Source organism: Fukomys damarensis, unplaced genomic scaffold, assembly GCF_012274545.1.
Source record: "Fukomys damarensis isolate Sample0158 unplaced genomic scaffold, DMR_v1.0_HiC HiC_scaffold_24, whole genome shotgun sequence".
NCBI lineage: Eukaryota > Metazoa > Chordata > Mammalia > Rodentia > Bathyergidae > Fukomys > Fukomys damarensis.
In genome coordinates this window covers 59,584,877-59,596,856 of record NW_022900936.1, presented here as the reverse complement: position 1 = coordinate 59,596,856, position 11,980 = coordinate 59,584,877, and the positions used below count along the sequence as shown (strand labels likewise).

General features: G+C 35.3%; 1 pseudogene; it reads right to left on the bottom strand.

Annotated features, from left to right (window-relative positions):
• Positions 1-10,883: 10,883 nt before the first annotated feature.
• On the bottom strand, positions 10,884-11,573 carry LOC104866211 (annotated as a pseudogene).
• Positions 11,574-11,980: the final 407 nt, after the last annotated feature.

Below are 11,980 nucleotides of genomic sequence, written 5' to 3'. Positions count from 1 at the left end.
TTTATATCTTCAAAATATATGGTTCATTTATTTTTAATCATTTAAAATATTTTTATCTTTTTCTTTTCTCAATTTTTTCCTTTTTAAAATCTTCTTCTTAATTTCTTTTCTTTCTTTCTCTCTCTCACTCTTTCTCATCTTGATCTCCATTACTCTCCCTTTTTGTTCCTGTTCCTATCCTAAATTGAATTTATTTTCCTTCTTCTCCCTTTCTTCTCTTTTTCCTTCTCTCAAATGCCATTAGCTTTAAAACAAAATGATTACATAAAAAAGCAAGTAAAAAAAAAAAGAAAGTGATTACAGTCTCTAGCCTCACTATTGCTGTTAGTTTGTTCTGTTCTTGGGTGGTATATTTTGTTCTGTCCTCTCCTCTTCTCTTCAACAGCTCCCTAGAATTTGCATGATGTTCCTGTGTCCACTGTCCTCACTTCAAAACTTCCTCTATCCTATCTATCCCACCTCACCAACTCCTTCGAAATCCCCACCCTGAAGGGTAAAGTTGTTATAATGAAGAGTTTATTCACTATAAACATATCTTGGGCTGGTGCTTGATTCTGATTGAATACATGCAGTTAAAGGTGATAGATTAATAACTACCAGAAATTGTCATTTTCTAAGCTGTTCTTGATGCTACTGTGTTGCTGACTGTGTCACTTGGGTCAAGGTGTGGTGACTGATCTAATCAGTTGTCCTCTCTGGTATAATGAAAATGGGTTTGCCTTAGAGACAATAGATAATCAAAACTTAATGACCAGCTGTATCTAGAAGATTGAAGTATTAACCAAGGAATTAAACCAAGGAAACTACCAAAAACAAAAATTGAAATGAGAAGGCATTTGAACAAGATACAAACACAGACTCACCCCCCACCACCACCAAAGGTAAACTCTGGGAAAAATGAGGAGGAAAAATCAGACAATCAACCATCTGGGCACACTGAACTGATAACACAGGAAGTAAAAAAAACAAACACAAAAAAACCAAAACAAAAACAACAAAAAACAGATAAATGAGGATCTAGAAAAATCCAAAACAGAATAATTTCCCATATAACCACAGAGATGGTGTGAAAAATGAAAGACATGATTAGAGACTCTAGAACAGAAACAGATTTTTAAAAATTTTCTCAGGACCATGATGGAAACTATGAATACCCAATATAGGAAAGAAATGCAATCTATGGAAGAGATTCAAACAGATACCCAGAAGATTAAAAACTCCACAGAAAGCATTGGCAGCAGAATTAATGATGTGAAGATAGAATTTCGGGTATAGAAGATAGGATGGATGTCAGTGACCATGAAAAGAGAAATCTCTTAAAAACAGTAAGGGACCCAACTAAAAATGAGAACTACAGTCCAATCTCCTTAATGAATACACATGAAAAAATCCATAATAAGATTGTAGCAATGAGAATACAGAGGAACATCCAGAAGATCATACATCCTGACCAAGTTGGATTTATTCCAGGGATGCAAGGATGGTTAAACATAAGTAATTCAATAAATGTAATACACTATATGAACAGAATGAAGGACAAAAACCATAGATTCCTCTCTATGGATGCAGAAAAAGCATGTCACAAAATTTAACACCCATTCACGATAAAAAAAAAACCCTGTAAAAAATTGGAATAGATGGTCTATAGCTCAATTTAAAAAAGGATATCTACGAAAAACCAACAGCCAACATCATATTAAATGGCCAAAAACTGAAAACTGTCATGTTAAAATCAGGAACAAGACAAGGATGCCTACTATTCCCAATCCTCTTTGATATAGTTCTGAAAACACTAGGCCCAGCAATTTGACAAGAGAAAGAAATTAAAGCAATAAAGTTAGGAAAGGAAGAAATTAAGCTTTCATTATTTGTTGATGATATGATACTCTACATTGAAGACAAAAAAAACTCCACCAAAAGACTTCTAGATTTAATTGACACATTTAGCAGAGTAGCTGGATACAAGGTCAACACTAAAAAATCAATAGACTTCTTGTACACAAATAACAAACTCACTGAGAGAGAAATTAGGGAAACAATTTCTTTCACAATGACATGCAAAAAAATGAAATATGTAGGAATCAATCTAATGAAAGAAGCAAAAGACCTCTACACTGAAAACTACAGCACTCTAAAAAAAGAGACCACAGAGGATATAAGAAAATGGATCCCCTGCTCCTGGGTAGGAAGAATCAACATAGTGAAAATGGCCACACTGCTACACAGATTCAGTGCAATGCTGATTGAAATTTCAACACTATATTTCACAGAACTAGAAAAAATAATCCAAAAATTCATTTGGAACCAGAGACTTAGAGTAGCAAAAGCCATCCTAGGCAAAGGATCTAGAGACATGGCAGAGGTTATAACAATTCCCAACTTGAAACTATACTACAAAGTCACTGTGATAAAAACAGCATGGCACCGGCAAAGAAACAGACCAGAGGATCAGTGAAATAGATTGGAAGATACAAAAACAACTCCAGATGTACACATCTACCTCATCTTTGACAAAGGTGCTGACCATCCTCACTGGAGGAAAGATAGTCTCTTTAATAAATGGTGTTGGAAAAACTGGATTTCAACCTGCCAAAGATTAAAACTAGACCCTTATCTTTCACCATGCACTAAACTAAATTTCAAGTGGATTAAAGATCTAAATATTAAAAAGAAACAGGAAACTTGCTGGAAGATAAGTTAGGCAGAACTCTTGAAGACATTGGCATAGGAAAAGACTTTATGAACAAATCCTCAGTAGCAAGGGAACCAGCAGAAAGAATCAACAACTGGGATCTCATCTTAGTAAAAAGCTTCTGCACTGCAAAAGAAACCATCAACAGAACTAAAAGACAACCTACAATGTGGGAAAAAAATTTTACCAGCTGCTCCCCAGACAAAGGACTATTATCTAGAATATAGGAAGAACTCAAAACAATCAGCCCCCCCAAATATAAAGACCCAATTCAAAATGGGCATCTGAAATGAACAGACATTTATCAGAAAAAGAAGTAAAAGCATCACGTAAATATGAAAAAATATTCCACATCACTGGTCATACAAGAGATGCAGATGAAAATAACACTGAGATTCTACCTCACCCCCTAAAGAATGGCTGCCATCAAGAAATCAACCAATAGCAAATGTTGCTGGGTTGTGGGGAGAAAGGAACCCTTCTCCATTGTTGGTAGGAGTGCAGACTGAGGCAACCATTATGGAAATCAATATGGAGATACCTCAAAGAGTTGGGACTAGAGGTTCCATTTGACCCAGCCATCCCTCTGCTAAGTAACTTTCCAAAAGAATTAAAAGAATCATATCACAGTGATATATGTGCACCTATGTTTATAGCAGCACGGTTTGTAATAGCTAAAACTTGGAAAAAGCCCATTTGCCCATCAGTTGGAGACTGGATAAAGAAGATGTGTTTTTTTTTCTATAAAATGGAATACTATTCAGCCCTAAATAATGAGAAATTAGATTCATTCATAAGAAAATAGATACATATTAAGGATATACTCAATATGAAATAAATAAGTCACACATGTGTAAATGCCGAATAGATTCTCTGGTGTGAAAAACTATAATAGTACATAAGATCCTAATGATATAATTGACAATGTGAAATAGGAGGAAAGGGCTGAAGGTTTTGGGAATGTGGGAAGGGTAGGGGAAAGGTAATAAGGGAAAAGAAAAAAATGTGAAAAAATGATGAAATGGAAATAAAGTGTATGTAAATGAGGGAGGGTAGGAGGGGTTGAAGGCAAGGCAGGGACAAGAAGAATAAATGAAAACCAAGTCCAGTCATGTGAAGATCCCAATGATGAATGTAATTGTACTGTATACCTAAAATGTACCAATAAACTCAGTGAGAGAAAATAAAACAAAACAAACAAACAAAAAACACTAAGAGATCATGAGAAATCAATCCAATAACTCTTAGATGATGCAAAGAAGAATATAAGACTGATAGGAATACATGAAGTAGCAGGAAAAAAGTACCAGTGACATAAATATCTGTTCACAGAATTAATGACAGAAAACTTCACAAACAGAGCAAAAGACTTTCACATAAAGATAAGTGAGGTATACAGGAATCCAAATAGTCACGAACCAAAAAATCTACACCTAGACATATAATAAAGATCCCAGAAGCCCAACAGAATAACAAAAATACTACAAGCACTTAGAGAAGATAAACAAATCACATGCAAAGGAAAGCCCATCAGAATCACAGCAGACTTTTGAACACCATCCCTCAGGTCAAGGAGAGCCTGGAGTGAGGTATTTCAAATCCTAAAAAAAAAACAACTTCCAACCTAGACTGTTGTATCCTGCAAAACTCTCTTTCAAAATGGATGGGGAAATTAGATACTTCCATGACAAGAACACCAGAGGAATTTCATAAACACCAAATCAGCACTCCAAACACTTCTAACCAATATCGTGGAAAAAGAAAATCAAACCCCAATTCCATAAGGGCCAACAGAACAAATACATCAGGAAAGGCAAGAAATTAAAGGAGAGAGGGAAAATAAAAAATAAAAGACCCAACAACAGGAAAAATAACATGACAATGAAAAACCAAAACATAACAATTATAACCATCAATGTTAATGGCCTCATTTCACCAATCAAGAGAAACAGGCTGACAGAATGGATTAAGAAGCAAAATCCAACAATATGATGTATATAAGAAACCCACTTAATCCACAAAGAAATACATAGACTGAGAGCAAAAGGATGGAAAACATTTCTCCATGCAACAGGAGCCTGGAAACAAAGTGGGGGTAGCTATCTTATTTGCAGACAGCATAGATTTCAAACCAAAACTAATTAAAAGAGACACAAAGGAGATAACATGCTTGTAAAGGGAACAATACAAGAGAAAGAAATGACAATCATAAATATATATACACCCAATACTAATGCCTCCAACTATACAAAACAAATATTAATGGATATGAAAAACCAAATAAGCACTAATGCAATTGCAGTGGTGGACCTCAACATCCCACTAACACAAACAGACAGATCATCTAGACAAAAAATTCAAAAATGAAATAACAGAACTGAACCAAGTCTTAGAACAAACAGACTTAGTAGATAACTACAGTGTTCCATCCCAGAAAATCAGAATATATATTCTTTTCAGCTGCACATGGGTAATTCTTCAAAATAGAGCACATGCTAACTTATAGAACAAGCTTAAATAAATACAAAGGAATTGAGTTATCCCGTGTATATTATCAAACCACAGTGAAATTAAACTAGAGATCAATACCCTAAGAAACTGGAAGAACTTCACAAACACATGGAAATTAAATAACACCCTGCTGAACAACTCTCAGATCACAGAGGAAATTAAAGCAAAATTGGACAGTTTCTACAATTAAATGATAATGCCAATACAACATACAAGAATCTATGGGACACAATGAAGGCAGTCCTACAAGGGAGGTGCATAGCAGCAAATGCCCATACTAGGAAAACAGAGCAAGCTCAAGTAAACAAACTAATGTTTCACCTTAAACTACTAGAAAAAGAAGAGCAAGACAAACCAAAAGCTCGCAAAAGATCAGAGCAGAATTAATGCAATAGGAACTAAGAGAACAATATAAAAAATCAATGAACTAAAGACTGGGATTTTTGAAAGAATAAATAAAATCGAGAAACCCTTAGCCAACCTTACCAAAAAAAGGAAAGAAATGATTCAAATTCATTCAGTTAGGAATGAAAAAGGTAAAGTCACAACAGATCCACCATAAATCCAGAGGATCATCAATACCTACTTTGAAAACCTATACTGTAATAAAATGGAAAATACAGAAGAAATGGGCAGATTACTACACACATATGAACTTACAAAATTAAATGAGGTAGGTATAAAAAGTCTAAACATCCCATTTACATTCACAAAAATTTAAAATGTAATTAAAACATTACCAACAAAGAAAAGCCCAGGTCCTGATGGCTTCACTGCTGAATTCTACAAGACATTTACAAAGAAACTATTACCACTGCTCTTCAAACTCTTCAATGAAATTGAAAGGGAAGCAATACTTCCAAATTCATTCCTGGAAGCACATATCACTTTGATTCCAAAACCAGGGAAAGACCTAACCAAAAAAGAGAACTACAGGCCAATTTCCTTCATGAACATAGATGCAAAAATCCTCAATAAGATACTGGCAAACAGAATACAGAGGGTCATTGAGAAGAACAACCACCCTGACCAAGTCAAATTTATTCCAGGGATGCAAAGTTGGGTCAACACATTTAAACCAATAAATGTAATACATTATATCAACAGAATTAAGAACAAAAAGCATATGCTCATCCCAATTGATTCAGAAAAAGCATTTGACAAAATTGAACACCCATTCATGATAAAAATCAAACAGAAAATTGGAATAGAAGGTCTTTATCTCAACCTGATAAAGGCTATCTATGAAAAGCCAACAGCCAATATCATTCTAAGTGGCCAAAAACAAAAAACCTTCATGTTAAAATCAGGAACAAGACAAGGATGTGCACTATCACCACTCCTGTTCAATATAGTTCTAGAAACATTAGCCACAGCAATTAGACAAGAGAAAGAAATAAAATGAATAAAGTTAGGAAAGGAAGAAGTTGAACTGTCACCATTTGCTCATGATATGATACTCTTACACAGAAGACTCAAAAAACTCTGCCATAAGACTGCTAGACTTAACAGATTCAGCAGAGTAGCTGGATATAAGGTCAACACTCAAAAATCAATAGCCTTCTTGTACACAAATAACAGACTCACTGAGAAATAAATTAGGGAAACAGTTCCTTTCACAATGACATAAAAAAATGAAGTATCTAGGAATCAATCTAATGAAGGAAACAAAAGACTTTTACACTGAAAATTATAGCACTCTGAAAAAAGAGATTGAAGAGGATATAAGAAAATGGAATGGCATCTCTTGCTCTTGGGTAGGAAGAATCAACATAGTGAAAATGGCCATACTTCCAAAACTTCTATGCATATTCAATGCAATCCCTATTGAAATCCCAACTGCATACTTCTCAGAACTTGGAAAAACAATCCAAAAATTGATCTGGGACCAGAAGAGACTCACAATGGCAAAAACTATTCTAGGCAACAGAGACATGGCAGTGGGTATCCAAAAGCCCAACTTGAAACTATATTACAAAGCTACTGTGATAAAACTGCATGATACTAGCAAAGAAAGAGACCTGAGGATCAATGGAATAGATTAGAAGATGCAGAAACAACACCATACATACTCAGCTACCTCATCTTTCAGAAAGGAGCCAACCATCCTAAGTGGAGGAAAGATAGCCTCTTTAATAAATGGTGCTGGAAAAACTGGCTTTAAACTTGCCAAAGATTACAACTAGATACCTATCTTTCATCATGCCCTAAGCCAAAATACAAGTGGATTAAAGATCTAAATATCAAAACAGAATGGGAATTGTAGGGGAAAAGTAATAAGGGAAAAGAAAAAAATATGAGAAAATGAAAAAATGGAAATAAAGTGTTTGTAAATGGGGAGGGGGTGAAGGGAGGGAAGGGACAAGGGGGAAAAATGAGAACCAAGACCTGGCATGTAAAGGTACAATATCCCAATAATGAATGTAACTGTACTGTATATCTAAAATGTACCAATAAATTTAAAAAATATATCAAAACAGAAACACTAAACTTACTGGAAGGTAAATTAGGTAGAACCTCAAAGACAGTGGCACAGGAGCAGACTTTATGAACAAATCCTCAGTAGCACAGGAACTTGCACAAAGAATCAACAACTGCAATCTCATTGTATTAAAAATTTTTGCAGTGCAAGAGAAATCACCAAACGAGCTAAGAGACAACCTACATGTGGGAAAAAATTCTTTACCAGCTACTCCTCTGACAAAGGACTACTATCTATAACATATAAAGAACTCAAAAAAAATCATACTCTCTAAATGTAAAGACCCAATAAAAAGTGGCCATCCATTTTCCCATGAATCCATCAGGACCTGGGTAGGAGAAAGGTAATAAGGAAAAAGAAAAAAATATGAGAACATGAAAAAATAAAAACAGAGTGTTTGTAAATGGGAGGGGAGGAGGAGGTGAAGGGAGGGCATGGACAAGGGGAAAAAATGAGAATGAATACCTGTCATGTAAAGGTACAAGATCCCAATAATGAATGTAATTGTACTGTATACCTAAAATGTACCAATAAATTCAACAAAAGAAAAAAAATGGCCATCCAAAATGAACAGACATTTCTCACACAAAGAAATAAAAGCAGCAAATAAATACAAGAAAAAAAGGTTAAACATCAGTGGTCATTCAAGAGATGCAGTTGAAAACAACAGTGAGATTCCATCTTACCCCTGTAAAAATGACTGCTATCAAGAAATCAACCAATAAAAAATGATGGCAAGTCTGTGGGGAGAAATTAACCATTTTCTATTGTTGGGAGTACAAACTGGTAGAACCACTGTGGAAAACAATATGGAGATATCACAAAGAACTAGGATTAGAGGTTCCATTTGATCCAGCTAATCCCTCTGCTGGGTATCTTTCCAAAAGAATTGGAAGAGTCATACCACAGTGATATATGTGCATCTATATTTACAGCTGCACAGTTCATGATAGCTAACACTTGGGAACAGCCCAATTGCCCATCAACTGGAGACTAGGTAAAGAAGATGTGGTTTTTCGACAAAATGGAGTACTAATCAGCTATAAAAAATGAGAAACTAGAAACATTTATAGCTAAATGGATGCACATTGAGGCTATACTCTTAAGTGAAATAAATAGGACACACTTGAGTAAATACCAAATAGTTTCTCTGGTGTGAAAAACTAAAAGTGTAAATAAGGTTCAAATGGTACAATTAGGAGTGTGAAATAGGAAGAAAACAGCTAAAGGGGAAGGTGGAAGGGGAGGGGAAAGGAAATAGGTTAAAGAAAAAATGTGAAAAATGAAAAAATGGAAACAAAGCCTTTGTAAATAGGGAAGGGTGAAGGGGGTGAAGGGAGGGCAGGGATATGGGGAAAAAAATCACAAGCCAAGATATATCATGTAAAGGTACAAGATCCCAACAATAAATGTAACTGCACTGTTTGCTTTGAATGTACAAAAAAACTTAATGGGGAAATATCATGGGGCAAGCTGTCATGCTGAAATCTGGAAATGTGAGTAAATAAAATCACAACAATTATTTTACCTGTAGTTGGATCTTCTGAAGCCAGTAACTGCTTAGAATTTTTATTTGATGGTTTTGATGAATGGCTAAAAGCAGAATACAGATTTTTAAGAAATTGAGAAACTGTCAGAAACTATAGTTTTTGATGTATTTCTGTGGAGGTCAAGTACAGTCACAATGGATTATAATTGATAGACCTTCAAGATTTACTCTATTTAAGAATGAAAGCTTAGGTAAACCTAAAGAAATGTGGAAACATCAGAAACATTTGAGGCTCCTAATACCCATAGCTAAAGAAGATATGAAGCACAACTTAAGTACTACCTGATTAACACAAATCCTCACTGTAAAGGTTTATTTGCCTTAATATATTACACAATATCATGACTGCCTTTCAGCAAAATATTTACATGGAATATTACAAGGCAAGTAAAAAACACAGTCTGAGGAGAGAAAGCAATCATCACAAAATACACTTACCATTCAGATTTTTGAAATATTAGATAGAATTTAAAATATATATGAATAAAATGTTAAGGGATCTAATGGGAAAAAGTAGGCAATATGCAATAACAAACTGGTATACCAGCAGAGAAATGAAAACTCCTAGAAAGGTCTAAAAAAATAAAAGAATCAAAAAACACTGAAAGAGAAATGAAGAATGCCTTGGATCATGTCCTTAGTAGACTGAAATAATCAAGGGAAGAGTAAGTGATCTTATAGATATGTTGGTAGAAATTTCCTAAATTTAAGTTTCCAACATACCATTGATACTTAAAGGCAGACACTGATTCAGGATTAAAAGTAGATTAACTAAACTGCACTGTAATTTAGGTTAAATTACTGTGTCTCTCTGTATAATACATGCAAAATCCACACAAACTGTCACTTAACCAGTACTGCACAAGCGAACATCTTAGTGCATCATAAGCTCAGCATTGTAATGTGAAAACTACATAAGTCCTTCTTTTTAAAAATGATACTGTTTACCTTATTTTAAGAGGTTTCATTTTTGTATATTGCAACCATCTTTAAGCTCTTAAATTTATAATTCATATAAAAGTCTTGTATTTAAAATAATCCTATTTTAATCAGTGCACAGAATTTGCTTTTTAAAGTTCATTTGATTGATTATTCCTTCTCCCTAAAGAAATGAATTTGGTAATATTTTGAGAGGTATCTCACCACAAATTCTCACTGTAAATGTATTAACGTTTCAAAGGCAGTATTTTTCCCCCAAAGGAATCCTTAAAAACTTCTAATAAACCCAGAAAGCTGATTTGTGTATTTACAAAATTTCAAATAGCAAATATGGTCAGCTCATATATATTTAAAAAGAAAAAACACATTTGTTCAATGGTCATTTGTGAATTGTCAGGTACACTTGGCACCTAAGGAATGATCTAATGTCAGGGGAACTTCTGACACATAACCCATCCTTTCTTCTTCCACCTTCACAGCCACCAGGTGCCTGGTCCGAGCACCTCACAGGCACACCGTACCCCAGCCTCATCTGTCCAGATGCAGCTGCCTGTCATGAGATGAAACCTGCTTGATTGAGGGAAAACACGTACATTACAAGCAAGCATCCTGTTTCTTAAAATGACCACACACTTTGGTATTGATACAATGTAGTCCCTGTTTTCTCATAAATACAAAATATACATTTCTGTTTTTTTCTTTCTCTGTTGTGATAGTGAGGTGGGTTGCTGGGGCCCAGCAGTCAGTGCTGGTGCCTCTTCATGTGCACTGCCAGGTGGTTGGAGCATGAGAAGCTGTGGTTGCTCATGGCACACTGGAGGCCTTGGCACCCATGTGCTTGCAGTAGGGGTGCCTGAGCTTGTCCGGCTGCATGAACCGCCAGTCACAGCCTTCCCACATGCAGTTGTAGGCCTTCTCACCAGTATGAGTCCTCAGGTGAGCTTTTAAAGGAGAAGACTTTGTATAAACTTTTGTACAACGAGGATAATTGCAGTAGTTGATGCAGTGTTTCTCCAAATCGGGGTTACTCCTTCTATTGTATCTGACAGTTTGGATGTTCTGCAAGTTAACTGGCAGAGTAGCAGGCAAATTTGGATTGTGGATTGCTAGTTTAGAACCAATTGTAGCAGCATAGGATGGAGGTTGAGTTAGTTTCTGGAGCATCTCTGCTTATCTATCTTGACTTCCAGGCTCTGAGCTTGGTGGTGACAGGGGAAAGTAAATGGCCTGCTAGGGAAGGAAATGATTTGGCATTGTGTATGTGCACTAGGGCATGAACTGGAGCTGCTTCACCACAGGCTGCGGAACAGCGGAGGCGTGTGTGGTAAGGCCTGCCATTGTGGCTGACAGAGAGAGACATTAGAGGTGGAAAGTTAAATAAAATAATTTTATAAAAACAGGATAGACTTTCCAGGAATTGCTAGATAATTTCAAAATGTGAAAGATACATACCTGGTAAAATGGAGAAAGTGAGAACAGACTAAAAGGGATGTTTGAATTAATAATGGCATAGAATGTTTAAATTAATAACACTGCAGATCCACAAAGCTCAAAGAAAACTGTGCAGAACACATACCAAAAAATTCACCCAGAAACATATTAAAATTATATAAAACCAAAGAAAAAAAAGTAGTTTGAAAGCAGACAAGGTCATAGGGAGAAAGAACACCTCATTCACTGAGAAAAAAATAATACAACTTACTACAGATTTCTTACCAGAAAAATGAAAGCAAGAAGAGAATGGAATAAACTTAAAGTGTTAAAAGAAATGAACACCCAAATGTAGCATTTTTCCATTCATTGAAAT